Below are 16,615 nucleotides of genomic sequence, written 5' to 3' on the forward strand. Positions count from 1 at the left end.
AGAAATTTATTTGATGAATTTGATAAAATTTATATGCATTTTTTTTTTACCAAAGATATGGAGACTCGAACTCGCAACCTCTTAATTGAATATAGGGAGACTATGCCATTTGAGCTATTGCTTTTTGGCGATAAAATTTATATGCATGTTAATTTTAGTTAGTTTTAATTTATTTAGTTTAAATAATTTACGTTAGCACGGATGATTTTTATGTGAATGTGATTTTAGTTTTTATTTTGAAATTTATATAATATATTGTTTATTTAATTTTCAACGAAATCAAAGGGTCTTATATATTTTTTCAAGGAAAAATAGGAATTTCTTTAAGCAGTCACTACTTGATGCATTATTGCCTTATTCGAAGGAGCTGAGGTAGATTTCCACCATGTTAGAGAGGCCCTAAAATACACATTTTTCAGTTTTCACATAACAAGATAGAGATGAGTTCACAATCATCTATTAGGACATACATCGCATATTATCTACAATCTATCCAGGAATGGAGAGCCAGTTGGCACAACTGCAATCGAGATTTTCATGCCCCCAAAATTTTTATAAAATAATTTGTAATACTTCTTTATTGAATATGTGCAATGCTGATCAATTTAATTTGAAGTTAATACTTAATCTAACTTTTAAAATTTGAGATCAGACTAAAATTAACCGTTAAAATAAAATATGTTTTAACTTTTATTCTTATAAAATAACATTATTTAGTTAAAGATTGGGCGTCAATATAAAATGAGATATTTTGTTTTATCTAACGTGATAAATTAACATGTCAAATCAACATGTTATTAACATAGATAAACTTAGAGACTAATTTGAGTTATGATTGTAAATTTAGAGGTCCAATTTAGGTTAATTGAAATTTAAAGGTCAATTTGAAGCAAATTTTAAATTTCAAAAATCAAATTGAGTATTATTAATTCATTCGATTTGCTAAAATTTTTTCATTTTCATCATAATTAATAGTACTTTTTCTGTGTAACATACCATGCAATTAGACTAGGATGCCTATACATCACATTACAAGAAATGCTAATTACTATCAGAATTATTGTTCGATGTTTTATGAAATGTCTAGGCAAATTATTTTTACCATCAGATTTACTGTTGGATTATATTTAAAGAAATCATCGACGTAAACATGTTACCATGTATGATGGTATGTTTTGTGCCATAATTTTGTGTCGTCTTTAATGTCAGAAAATGCAACCTAACGATAATAATTTGCCAAAAACAAATTTTATTAGTTACCATTGGATATTCCCATGCTAAATTTGATTGTAATGGCTGTCAGAATAATCTAGCTGTAAATCTAACAATAATTAGCACATTTCTGGTAATGCTACTTGAGTATTCGAGTCATTTTTTTGTCTTCCAAATACCAACTGATAGATGTGAACTTAGTTCTCTTTCTTATTTTCACGCACCCACAGCTAGATCCACCACAGAAAGAACCCCTAAACCCCTTACAGCCACCATAGCCACAATAACCCACAAAGCGCAAGACACACACATACCTCCATGCGGACTTACTACATGAAAAATACTGAATACCAACGGAATATAATGAAAATAATCCACCGGTAAATTGATTACCATTGAATTTTGCGTCGGATTGTATCCGATGATATAAACCTCGCCGATAAATACTTATCGGTAGAATTTTCGTCCAACGATAATTTGCAGCGGAATTACTAACGGAATACGAGGTTTAAGTAATGGCAATTTGATACCACTTACCGTCGAAATTTTTCGACAGTAAATTTGGCGCCAAACGTTGAAACTTCACGCCTGATTATTGTCGGAATTTTCCAAGGTAGCGCCGATTTTTTTTTTTTAAATATGGAAAATTGTTACCGTTGGAAAAATTCCAACGTAAATCTAACGAAAAAGTAATTTTTTTTATTTTCTTCTTTAATATATAATGGACCCCGAAAGTTAATAATCGATAGTCAACTCCCAATAAGTAAAACATAACTTCCAATAAATAAAGTATAAATTAGTAACTTACCTGAAAAAAGTGATTTTATATATGATGTGAAAGATCAAACATACAGAATAAAAACACAAAAGAAATACATAAGATAGAACTAAGGCTAGCATGCGTTGTAATTATATGATCTGACTAAAATAAGATTTAAACATACAACAAGCTAGTTAAACTATATTTAGGTAAACCTTATTCAGATTCATCAACTTCTTTCTCTGGTTCATCATCCTCATCTTCTGAGTTAATTTTTCGATCATCAAACTCATCATCTTCTTCTTCTTCATCTCCATCGACCCCCCTATTCTTCTTGAAGATCGTCATCCTCTAGTGGTAGTGTGTCGTCATCTACCCTAAGGTCAATGATGTCAGCTTCCGTAACAACCGACCTAAGGGTGATCGGATCATTGGTGTCAACCACCATTTTTGAAGAAATTGGGTCATCAATTTGGTAAGGTTGCTGACCCTCTGTCCCATCAGACTCGATGCAATCTCTTAGCTTAATCTTAACCACAATAACCCAACTAGACTTGCATGATCCCGAATAAGACAAATAGTATATCCGTCGTACATTTTGAGATAGAATAAAAGAATCGTAGTGCCTATATTTTCTTGTTACATTTACTTCAAAAATATTGTAGTCCTTGTTTTTTTGTGTTTTCTGTCGTGAACTTGGATCATACTATTCATATTTAAACACGCACACTTTATCTGTAGTGTGACAAAAATACTCTAACTGGATTATATTATGCAACACACCAGACCAATCAGAATGACCACTACCTGCATTCCCATGAATCCAGACTCCGGTGTTATCTGTTTTCTTTTCTACCGACCATTGTAAAGAATGGAACTGATATCCATTAACAATGTATATCGGGTAGCTTGTATCCTTATTCATTGGACCCCAACTATGTGCAACTAATTCCCAATCTATGGTGTCAGTTAAAGAGACACTAACATATTCTCGGAACCAATATGCAAAATTGTTGTTTGATGTATCAGGATTTGTTTTTTGGAATAACCTATGATATAATATGAAAAATAATAAAATTTTAGTGTAATAAAATTTTTCATTAGATGAAGAAGTTATTATCTTACTAATTGTAATATTTACAAAGAGTTAAAAAACTCATCTCAGGTAGGGTAAAACTTGGTCACAGTTAAGCAACACATGTAGATGTGTAACCAATATTCACTACCCACGCCAATTGCAACTCCTTCTGGAACAAATATTGGATAGGTTGTTCCAGTTAACGAAGATTTTTCCTTCTCATCGTTCCTTCCAACTCTTGTTCTACGTGACTCAACATGAGACTTAAAATAGAAGGAGCAAAATGCAGATGTTTCTGTAGCTAGGAATGCTTTACAGATGCTTTCCTCGATCTGAGCTCTGTTTTTCATGGTGCTTGAAGGATCCAAGAGAGGATACATCCACCTAAATTGAACTGGCTCACATACTCTTACTTCGTATGGCAGGTGGATGGCTAAGTGTTCCATAACATAAAAAAATCCTGGAGGGAATATCCTCCCTAACTTACAAAGTATGATGAGAATGTTCTTCATCATAACTATGAGATCATTAATGCTAAATTTTGCAGCCATAACTCTCACTTATTTCTGTGAGGGGTTTTCAGATGTTGGTAAGAAATTCTCTGAACGCGACAGAACAATGACTCCATAAAGACATGACAATCATGACTCTTCAACTCAACAAGCCTACCCTGTAAGATGTTTTGAGATCATTAATGCTAAGTTTTGTCTCTGGTCCTTTGTTAGAGTGAACACCATCTTTGGTTTAGTCCATCGACCATTCTCAAATCTCTTTAAGTTTAGATTTGGCCGCTTGCAAATGTTCACCAAGTCTAACCTTGCCTTATTGTTATCTTTTGTTCGCTCATCGTCCATTACAGTGTGCATGATATTATTGAACACGTTTTTTTAAATGTGTATCACGTTAAGATAATGATTAACCAAGTTGTCTTTCTAATAAGGCAACTCCTAAAATTTACTATGTTTTGTCAAATTATGCTCCATGTCATATCTCGAAGGTGTCAACCTTATTCCGTTATCGACGATTCTTGTGATTCTACTGACACGATGCCAAAATTGTAATCCACTCAACTTCACGGGTGCCTCTTTTTGTTCAGTTTTATTTTTCCAAAATGAGTCTTTGTTGCGCCAAAAAGGATTATCTATATCGAGGAACCTTCGATGACAATCAAACTACGAATTCTTACTCTCATTCGTCAGCCAAAATATCTTCGTATCCTCCATATAAATTGGACACGACATTCTACCCTGAGTGGACCAACCTGATAACATCTCATATACAGGAAAGTTGTTAATTGTCCATATTAACGTAGCATGCAGTTGGAAGTTTGTCAAGTTAGGAATATGTATGGGTCCTTCATGCACATTTCAGGAGGTAGGTTATAAGAAGTCACCACAATAGACCAACAAGACTACGCGTTACTGAAATTAGAGTTTGTTGCAAACTCGTCAGATTACAAAGCTAATCTAACGTTTCTAGGATCGCTCGCAAATATAGGTTGGACTCGATCAAAGTGCTTCCAAGCATCCCCGTTGACAGGTGCGTCATAAAACCGTCATCTCTTTTGTCGTTTTGAGGCAAACTAGTTAATTTCTTGCTCTCCCACCTCTTCGTGTTCTGTCCACATCCAATACTCATCCTTAAACCCATTACGATATAGATGAAGTGTTATATCCAAAGGTCCTAACCACTTAATCAGTCGACACTTATAGCACAGACACCTAGATACCCCTTGAGGCTTAAACAGTTCCATGTTAAAGATATATGCAACAAACTCGTCAACCCCCTCAAAGAACTCAGGTTATAAGCCCTCGTCCACCATTATCCCTACATCCAAAGATGAGGGATGGGAATCATTTTACAACAAAAACCCTAGAATTCAACCAATAACGCAACTTATTAAAATTTTTAGAAAATTTGGCAAAGTTTCCTTTATAATTAGAATCATTCACCAAATCCAATTATCATTTTCTCACAATTAGCTACAGGCATAAATTATAACAAACACACATTTAATAAAATATCAAATCCTAGCCGTTCTAGTGTGCAACGCCTTATAACTTTATAATTTTTCAGCAAACAAGGATTTCGAGAAGGCGTCACTACGCAATCTTCTCCTACTTCTGCTATAAAACTCTATCCTAGAAAAAGTAAGTCTGACATAAAACTTAAACGATTCAGTATATTCAGAGACCAACTGAGAATATGACTGCATAGACTACGAAAGAAGCGAACTCCAATTGATCTTAGAGAAAATAGCACCATCCTAATAAAAATGAGAACTTATTAAATTCACAAGGTGAAACTACATCAAAAACTAATTTGCAAGGAATGAACAAAATTCAATATTGCAATTAGTTAAAATTTAATTCTAACTTGACCAAATTAACAACAGGTATGACAAAATAAACAATATAAATTGAATGCAATTTAAAAAAACTCATTCACTAAATTCAAATAAAATCTTTGATTAGTTCAAGCACTCTTAATACTCAAATAAAATCTTCTAGTAGCTCAAGCACTCTTAATTTCATCCTACCATAACCTACCCTAACATTATTTAATTTCTAATTACACTAAGTTAACATAACAAATCCTAATCACACACTTCATTAAACAAAATTAATCAATAATTTAATAAAATACCTAATAAAATCCTAAACTCACAAAAAAATCTGAAAAATAAAAAAAACTATAGAAAATTCACCTTTGATGGTAGCTACAGGATGGTGGAAGCGTGGTGGTGATAGGAGGCAGCAGTGACGGCGACAAGGTAAAAACCTCCAAAGGGAATGGACACCAACAGTAGTGGCGGCTTCAACTTCAGCAACAGTGATGACGACATGCAGCGGCGGCAGCTCTAGGTGGTGGCGATGGCGGCAGCTTCAATGGAACAGCGGAGACGAGAGAGAGGAGAAGATAAGAGAAGAGAGAGAGGAGAAGAGAAGAGAGAGATAGTTTGCAGAAGTGAGGAGAAAGGATTTCGCATTTGAATTTTATCCCAATTTTACTGTCAGATTTACCAGTGGATTTATTTGCCATTAAGGTATTCGTCATTGCCTAAACGACGCGTTTCATTAAAACATTACCGTCGGAAAATTTTGCTGTAAAATTCGACGGTAAAATTCACCCAAATAAAATAAAATTTTGCACCACTACCTATCGTCGAATTTAGTGACGGAATATCTAATCCAACGTTAATTTTTTGAAGGACAAATTTTCACTCGTAATCACCGATAAATCCGACGGTAAATCTGCTGGTAACGTCCGATGCTAAATCTGATGGTATTCAATATTTTTCTTATAGTGACTCTAGGTCATATATGCAGGCAAAGCAGGGTAGGGATATGATCATGGTCGGAGCCGAGGAAGGGGTGGATAATAGTTGTATTTAAGGTTTAGCATAAGGTCTGATGTTATGTATGTATTTTGTTGTTAGGCTTTGTTATAATGTATGTATAGATTTTATTTTCTACTTTGTTTTGATGTATATGGACATTATTTTAGGTTTTCTAGTATGATACACTTCATATTACATTTTATCATTATCATATCATAAATTAACAAGTTGAATAACATAGAAACTGAATTAACGAGTACAAAGGAAATAAACAACGACTACAAAAAAAACTAATGAGTACAAAGAAAATCAATGACTAAATCTAAAAAAAAGGCAGTTTGGGTTTTAGAAAAGCTAGAGAGAACAATAGGCTTTTTCTTTTGAAACTAGCCTAGGGACTTGTCAATAAAAGAGAAGCCCTATGGGTTAAATTTTTTAGGAGTAAGTATGGCTGTGATAATGATCTTATTCCTTGTGTTCAGCCCAAAGGCACCAGCTTTAATGCCTGTTAGGGTATAATTGGGGTATGAAATGATTTTAAACTAGGTCTGATCTAGCGTCTAGAGGATGACAAAGACACAAAGTTCTAGACAGAGCATTGGATTCCTGGGATCCCCAATCTCAAGGAGGTTGCTCCATTAGAGATTCATGAATAGATCGTTCAAGATGATATTTCAACCTATGCTTCGTCAAATGAAAATTAGAAATGGAATGTCTTAACCCAATTTCTCCTTACTGAAATAATGGAGATTTTTAGAGTGATTAAAGCACCTCAGAGCAACCTCAAAAAAAATACCATTTGTTGGCTATACTCTCCTACTAGTTTGTTTAGTATCAAGTCTACGTATAAAGTAGAGCATCAGGCCAACAACAATCACAATAAAAAAATTTTCTCACTCTAAAATGTGAAAAATGAAAATTCCCTAGAGATTAAAAGTATTTACCAAACTCCTTTCTCATAACATTGTCCTTATAAATGAGAACAGACTTAAGAGAAATCTTACAGACGACCCTTCCAACATCACATGTCTGAACAATGTTGAAACCTTGCTCCATGTCATGTGTGATTGTCCTTACATCACAAGTGTCTAGAAAAGCTTGGTATCCAGGAGTTTCCAACAACGCTTCTTCTAACTTGATTTTATGAGTTAGCTTGACAATAATCTTTGGAGCCCTTGACAGCTAAATGGAACCAAATAGTACACCATTTTTGTCACAACCTGCAACACAGCTTGGAAAAGTAGAAACGATCTAATTTTCAATAACTCAAACCTTCCAAGTAACAATCTAGTTCATCTAGTGTATAATCTGGCGAAAGATTATGATAAAGTACTCACCTTAACCAAGAATGCCAAGTTCCTGATGTCCAGAAGGAATGAAGAATCTCTAGGTTGGATGGCGCCAGAGGAAGGCTGGGTGAAGTTGAATGTGGATGGCTCGTGTATTGAGCAGGAGAACACAGCAAGTTCTGGTGGTCTTTTCTGAAACAGCTAGGGCCGAGTTATCGCAGGATTCATGCTCAATTTGGAAAAATGCACTATAACTGTGGCAGAGCTTTGGGGTCTCTACGTGGGATCAAACTTGCTTCTAATTTGGGGATAAACAAGGTGATAGTAGAAACAGATTCCACGTGTGCTTACTAGTTCATCCAAAAGAGCTCGATTGAGCATAGGGCTCAAACTTCTATCATCTATGCTATTAAGGCTCTCCTCGCCAAACCTTGGGAAGTTTGTGTTGATCATGTCTTCTGAGAACAGATCATGTGCGCCGATCTCCTTGCAAAAAAAGGCACTCAGTCAGCCAGTGGGGCTGTCGTGCTTCTCCTCCCCCTAGCTTTTCTTCTCCCAGCTCTTACTGCCGATATGAGTGGTGTCAGATTTTCTAGTTTCATTTCTGTGTAGTTGTTTGTGTTTTTGGGCCTTTAGGCCCCCTTTCGTAAAAAAAAAAGAAAAACTTCTTATTTTTACACAAATAAGAAATTAATGTTTTTTTTTGTTAAAAAAAAAAAGGTGTCATGTACCACCTAAAATTCTCCTCAATTGTGGAATACATTACATTGACCAAAGCTCGTTTTTCTTCCTTCCATTTGAATTTTTACTCATGAAGTTGGACGCCACATGAATAGTAAAATAAGCATGATGTGCTTTAGGAGCATGAAACATAATTTCCTCTTTCACTATTGCTGCATGGATCACTCCAGTTCTGTCAGAGATGACAGGGGATGACTTCTTGTTGTAGATTCCTTAAATAGATTGACCAAGAATTAGTTATCTCTGACTCAATCAAAGCAAAAAATGGGAAGAATGTCAAGTTCGTGGTAGCAGTAATGCTTCAATGCAAGGAGAAAATGTCTATACCACTATCAAATTGCATGGCATTAAAGTCACGTATATTACCTTCATAATATGTCACAAGTTGGAGATCATGTATCATATTCGACAAATAATGATCCATCGCATTAATATAATCAACCACAAAAGATGGTTATATGACTTTTTCAAATCTTTGTAAATTTGTGCAATTGCTTAATTTTTGCTTTGCTATCTGTACCTTCTCTTATGATGGCTTAAACCTATAACTATGCTTCACAATACCTTGTAACACCCTTATTAGAATAAAATGATTACCTTCTATTATGGGAAAGATGACCTTGCAGATAAGGTTGATATCGAGTTGATCATTATCTTGAGATAGTTGGTGTCAAGCATGTATGTTGTACCTCATATTTATGAACTTTCTAGTATTTAAGATTTTGGTGATATGTGACTCAAATGTTCCATCAATAACTTGTTTTATAATACTTGCGTCAACAATGATACTTTACCTGATCATACTCAAATACTCAATATTTCATGTTTCTCCAAATGTTGTAATTTTTGATAGCTAGATGCACAGACTATCTGTTATGAAATCTCTGCTCAATTCACAGCTCCACACTCCTGCTTATATTGTAACTGCCACATTGCCTGACCCAAAAGGCATCAAATCCTTTTGCATAGCATCAAATCAAATGTCAATTAATGATTTAGAACTTATAAACGATTAGAAAATGGCGGCAGTAGTGGCAAGATAAACCATATGGAGGAATCCCAAAAATTTAGGGTGTTAGGACGGACTTTATCTCTTTGTCACTATCACTATCAGAACTAGTTTTATCCCATTCATTGTTTCATTCAGAGTCTTCTGATAACCCAATAACATCAAGTTCAGCCACTGCTAGTTCTAAGGAACAAACTTTCATTTCACTGATTTCAGTTTTTTCGCAGATAGGGTCCCGTTGTAGAACTCGGTGAATCTGGACATGAAGACGAAGAATTACCATTGATGTCCACTAATTCAATGTAAAACTCTATCACTTGTTAGGTTACAATCTTCTTGTTATACAATTTTTTCACAGATTTGAATCAAAAAATTTATTCGCTGCAAGAAAGAATCTGGGTTTGTTCGAAATCTAATATCTGGGAGCGAAACATACTCCTCTTTTACGGATACCAATTTTGAAAATTGTACCAAAGAATCCATTTTGAACAAGTAAAAAAGAGGAATACACAGAATGTAAACCGGAATTGAATTACTTGAATTTGAAATTACAAAAAACAAAGTAAATGACTAACCTAGTTGAAGGACTTTGAATTTAAAATGACAGTGCAGAACTTTAAAGAAAAAAAGGAAAGTACTTGCAAAGGAAAAGTAAATTGCAAGAAATAAAATTACAGAAAATGTAAAAGAAATGAAAAGACATAGAAGGAATCATATAGAAAATAAACTCTTGGCAGACTCAGAAAGTTGCTGAGATATGAGCGTGTGAGAGTGTTTTCTGAAGACGAATTCCAACCCCTTACTTCTTCCAAACCTTGCTTATTTATATACCAATTCGACTAATTCTGTGCTGCCAAATGTCATCTCTAAACAACCGTAAAATAATTGTTCCCGCCAAATGCAGAATCGAATAACTGCCCTTGTGATGCATCGTCAATCTCGACACGTTGTCCATCGATCCTCATTCTTAGGCAAATCATGGTAGATAAAACCCCTTTCTTTTGATATCTTTTTTTTTTCAAATTACAATCTTTGCAAATATCATTGAATACCATTTTGATTTACCGAATTCTTCGACTAACACTTCTATGACAATAGAATATAGAATGAACAAGCTTGTCATCATTATTTAGAGAATTTTATATTGGACACTTTGATTGTCATAGAAAAAAATTGATATATTTTTATGTTCTTAATTTCGAATATCTTTATATTTATCAAAGTAAAATTTTTAAAATATTTGTCAAAATTTGAATTTGAAAGGGTGAAAAATTAATAATATTAAAATAAGAGTAAATGATTAAAAATCAAAATCTACCTATTTATACTCAATCACTTTTTCCCGTTATCTTTACCTATTTCACAAACATGGTCTAAAAAATAAAAAAACGATAATGCTCCATATCCATGCAAAAAATACATCCAAGTTATCCAAGCAGTTTTTCCTAGACGCACCTCCTCCACCCCCTAACTCGTTTGTGATACGCGCTCTAACATATTTACGTAAATCTTCTCTGCTGCAACCTAAACCTTCTGCTCAACGTAAAGCTCTCCTAGTTCTTCTCTGCTCCCGTTCTTCTTCTTCGTTTTCTTTATCGATTTCCATTGCATTCAACGTAATAAGCTTTGTCGTTCTTCTCTGCTCGCGTTCACTTCTTCATTTTCTTCTTTGATATGCTTATGTTGCATTTATCTTCTTCCCATTCTTCTTCATTTTCTTCTTCGATATGCACATAGCATTTATCTTTTGAATCGAAACAATGAATGATTCAACTTCAATTTAGTTGAATGAGAGCAATTTGGATTATTCTTCTGAATCCTATCAAGAGGATGAGGTTTGGATTATTCAATTTTGAATCGAATTGAATGGAATGCTATTTTTAAATTGAATTGAATTGAATTGAATGGATGCAGGTGTTATGAATTGAATTGAATTCAATTGAATTGATAATCTCTAAATTGTAGACATAGGTGTTTTGAATTTGATTTTATATAATGGATAATGTTTCGTTCATTTAGTATTATATAATTGTTTCACCTTAATAACGTGTTTAGTTCATTGTGCAGACAGTTGTTCGAATTTGAATTTATATAATAGATAATGTTCCATTCATTTAGTACTATACAATTGTTTCACCTTAAGAACATGTTCGGTTCATTATGCAGACAACCATTCGAATTTGAATTTATATAATGGATAATGTTCCATTCATTTAGTACTATACAATTATTTCACCTTAAGTACATGTTCGGTTCATTATGCAGACCAGGTGTGTTGTGGATGAACAATTTGTCCCAAAGGTGGAGATAATTTTCAAGACACTAGAAGAAGCTGGAAAGTTCTACAAAAATTATTCCAAACTTGTTAGTTTTTTCTACCAAAATAAGAAACACGACTCGGAAGGAAGACGAGATTAAGAATCAACTAATCGTATGCAGTAGAGAGGGGAGGTGGAAATCCAAGATATCTCCAACTTTGAAGGCAAACCCCTCAGCCGGCATAAACTGTCCAGCCAGGAACTACGTACACATATTGAATGACGTCGATCTTTGGGCAATTTCCAAAGTTATTCTGAATCATTCACACCCCTGCTGTCCAGACCAGGCAGAGATGCTCAAACAACATAGGAAGCTAAGCATGTTCGTGCGTCGAACCATCGAAACCAACGAGGAAGCTGGAATCAGACCGAGCAAAACTTACCAATTACTCGTAGCAGCAGCTGGCAGTCATCCGGAACTAAGTTTTATAGAAAAAGATGTGAGAAATTACATCACAATGAAAGTACGGAATGTGTCCAAACAAGACAATGCCAAAAAATTTGGGAAGTACCTATTACGAATGAAAGAGAAGAACCAAAATTTCTTTTTTCAAGCTCAACCTCGAAGGTGATCACTCGATCAAAAATGCATTCTGGGCCGACGCTAGAAGCAGGGCTGCTTGCGAGTATTTTGGAAACGTGGTTTCATTCGACACCACTTACAACACAAATAGGTATTCGGTTCACCGAAATTAAGTCTTTTTGTTCACTGAATCTACACATTTCAGTTCATAACTGTTTGGGTGTGTCCATTTTTACAGGTACAATCTGGTTTTTGGTTTTTTTGTGGGCGTAAATCACCATGGTCAGTCGGCACTTCTCGGATGTGCCCTGATAAAAAATGAGGACATCCAATCATTCAAATGGCTATTCGAGTGTTGGATCTATTGCATGGGAGGGAAGGCACCAAAAGGCATTCTCACCGACCAATGTGTATCGATGCAAAGGGCCATCGAGATGTGCATGCCAATAACAATTCACCGGTGGTGCATCTGGCACATCATGAAGAAGATCCCAAGCAAACTAAATGGTTACAAGCGACACAAAGAAATCGAACAAGAGATGAGCCACGTCGTTTGGAACTCATTCACAAAAGACGCATTCGACAGAAACTGGAACGATTTCCTCACAAAGTACGGTCTCGGAGGCAACAAGTGGATCTCAGGTAACCGAGGTCTTAATTCGAAATTATTTTCATGCCATTACTTTTTGGGTTAAAACGTGCATAGAGTTTGGTTTATGCTGGCTCATGTTTTCGGTTCATTCTGCAGAGCTATACGAAGATCGCCATATATGGATTCCAGTTTACCTGGATCACCACTTCTAGGCCGGGATGAGAAGTACACAAAGGAGCGAGAGCATGCACGTATTTTTCAAAAGTTCATCACACACAACAGCTCCTTGAGTCAATTTGTGAAGCAATACGACAATTGCCTAGCAAGCAGAGAGCAAAGAGAGAGAGAATTCAATGCTGCAGATTTTTACACCGTGATACCATGCGCAACAAAATCAGCAATAGAGGCTCAATTTCAGCATGTGTATACCCACGAGAAGTTCAGAGAAGTTCAAGGACAATTCAGAGGAAAAGTGAACTGCATCACAAGATCAATGCATTCTACCCTAGGTTTCACAACATACGAAGTCGTAGAGCAGGTTTCTAACTCCACATTCAACAAGTTTTTCGTCACCTACGATGCAATATCACGAGAGGTAAAGTGCCAGTGCCTACTATTTGAGTCAAGGGCCATACCGTGCCGCCATTCTTTGAGCGTCTTAACCTTCGAGCGAGTAGATAACGTGGCACCAAAATACATACTAGAACGCTGGATCAAGAACATAAAGAAGAGGCACACACACATCAAGAGAAGCCAAGACAAGGCTCTACTAGAGCCGAGAAGTAAGAGATTTGACGATTTGGTGTTTTGGTCGCATAATATCTGCGAATTTGCGTTAGAGTCCGAGGAGCTGACCAGAATTCTTCACCGGGCCTTTGACAATGTCATGGCCGATATGCAAGAATATCAAACGAGAATCAAAGGATCAAACCTGAAAATAAAAAGATCTCAAACGCCACGAAGAAAAAGAAAAAGCCAGCTCCAAGCGAGGTAACATCGATTTGCTTTCGATTAGGGAAACATTCATTTGTGCATTTTGCTAATATACGATTTATTTTCTCTTTTACAATTGAACCTTTTAGACGGCGAATCAACGATTCAGTCAAGCTCCAGCCTTTACAATGCACCGGATATGAATTATCCCGGAGAGGATTATAGGAGTTTCAGTTTTTATTAACATAAATTTTCATTCATGTATGAGCAAATTTCGATTCATTGCAGTTATATGAGGGTTAATTTCTGACTGATGTTAGTCTTTATTGAATAGTCACTTTTTTGTTTATTGAATAGTCAATTTATTCTGTTATGTCAAAGAGTTCAGGTATTTCTGAAATTAAATACTGATAACAACATTTTTTTTTAAATTAGTTGTCTGCTATATTGATATATGCAATTTTTCGGTTCACCCAGTGTATTAATTTCAGTTCGTTTGTGTTTTGGGGGGCTCTTAATGTTTGATGAATACCCTGATTCCATTCATTGTGAACCTGGAACAAAACAGCAACTAGACAGTTCCAACAGATACATACATTAACATCTTAGACTGACAGGACAAGGACTAATTCGTCTTGAATCAGATATATACATTAACATTAGATTTCCAATAACATTTACATTAATATTCACATATATACATTTAAAGAAGCAGTGTTTGCTTTTTGAAACAAGTTAAACAAAATAATGTTAGTTACAACCAGTCAAACAAAGTGTATCTTATTTACTATCTATATCTCCAAATGTGAATTTACAAAAAGGGCTGGAGAGGGCAACAGATGGCTTCGGGAGTCTTATGCCTTTAGATGCCCGAATCACTTGGTCTCTGATTTTGTTTAGTTTGTGCAACAGAATGTTTGGACCATATTCGTGCCTGAAGGCATCAATTTCTTCCTACAATTCAATTGAAAAGAATTAGTTACATAAGAAATGAACCCAACTGAAATACGAAATGAAACGAATTTCATTAATTTAGAAATTACTTACTTGTGTCCAGTTTTTATATTGATACCCCTTCCCTTTTTTTTTATCTTTTGAGGATCAATTGTTTCTAGCCATTTTATGACGTACATCCCGCAATCATAGCTAAGCAAGAAATAAGTAAAATATGATTAATAGTATACAAAATAAAACACATTAAAAATAGCACTATAGCAGAGAAAGATTTTTACCTTGTACGTTGACCATTCAGCCTGATATACTCTACTTCTTCTCCCTCTCCGTCCTCCATTAAGGGTTTTGCCCCAGCATAAACCCTCATCTGGGAGATTATTAATCTCTGAAAGGGATACAAAAAGTGAATGAAAATTAGCAACTACAATGAACCAAACTCTGTTCATGTTCTAAATAAAACATGATAAACATTAAATCAGCAAGAGAAACATTTTGTGCATGCAAAAGAACCTAAGTGAACACATAAGGATGAAGTGAATGTAAATCAGCAACAACAATGAACCAAACTCTGTTCATGTTTTGAATAAAACGTAATAAATATTCAATCAGCAAGGGAAACATTTCTGCATGCAAAAGAACTCAACTGAAAACTTAAGGATGAACTGAATGTAAATCACCAACTCTAATGAACCGAATTCTACTCATGTTTGAATAATTTACAACAAAATATGTATGATTTAAATAACTTACAATAAATTTGTTCAGTTTAATTCTCAAGTCAGGTATTTCATCTTTCTTCTTGTTCACAGGGTCAAGCACATAGAATGCCTTTTTTTGGACATCGGCAATCCACAACCATTAGTGTCTTCCATTGCAAATCGACACAAACAGCTGAATTTTAGGAAAAGGATAGAATATTTCAGTCTAAACGATAGCAAACAAGAGAATTATCAAAGAATTTTTAGAAATCACAACTTACAAATGGATACGATACGAGTTTTCTTTTGTCAAGAAAACGGCGGTAGTGGGCATATTGATCGACATCCATCCGGTAAGCCTTGATGGTCTTTGGATCAATGTATTTCTCACCATGGTTTTCCAACATAAACATCTGAAAAATAAACCTCAGTTAAATCACAAATGAACCAAATTATTTATCAAAACCAGTAAATTACTCAAGGAATAAAAATTTTGGCTTACCACAATATCCATCGATACACAGCATATGTCTTCCTGAAACTGGGGACATTTTATGTCGTTGAGAATCATGCAATGTGCATTGACCACCTACAGGAAGAAAATTTATGAGATATACGGTATAAGAGTCTTTAGAAAAATCATTAATGTTAATTCAATAGGCAAAGAATTTACCGTGCTTTCTACATGTTGTTCGAGCATTAGAAACAAGAAATGATGTCTAAGCCCTCGAAATTCGCTTCATAGTTCAAGACGAATATGGCGTCATATTCGTTGGTACTATCTTTGGTTTTTTTCACATGTGTCATCCAATGATAACACTTTTCCTTTAGCTCCTCTGTGATTTCTTTCTCTTTCTCTGGAGTTTTGTACCCTTCAGCAGTTGTGAAGCTCGGCTCGATACTTGTTGCATCAGCAAATTTCAATGCTGCCGCCACCCTAGCATCTATCACCGCCTCTGCCAGGATTTCAAGCTGTCTCACCGTTGGCTAAGAGGTCATGGGAGTTGGTTGAGATGTTGGGAAACTTATGCCAAGATCGAATAAAGGTGTATCATGTTCCCACAAAGAAGGACGAGCAGCACTGCAAGACGACAGAGGAAAGTTTTAAGTAATAATGAAAAAGCAATATTATATAACACGAAAGATAATAAAAAATGATATTAATTAA

This window comes from Arachis ipaensis, chromosome B07 (assembly GCF_000816755.2).
Source record: "Arachis ipaensis cultivar K30076 chromosome B07, Araip1.1, whole genome shotgun sequence".
NCBI classification, from domain to species: Eukaryota; Viridiplantae; Streptophyta; class Magnoliopsida; order Fabales; family Fabaceae; genus Arachis; species Arachis ipaensis.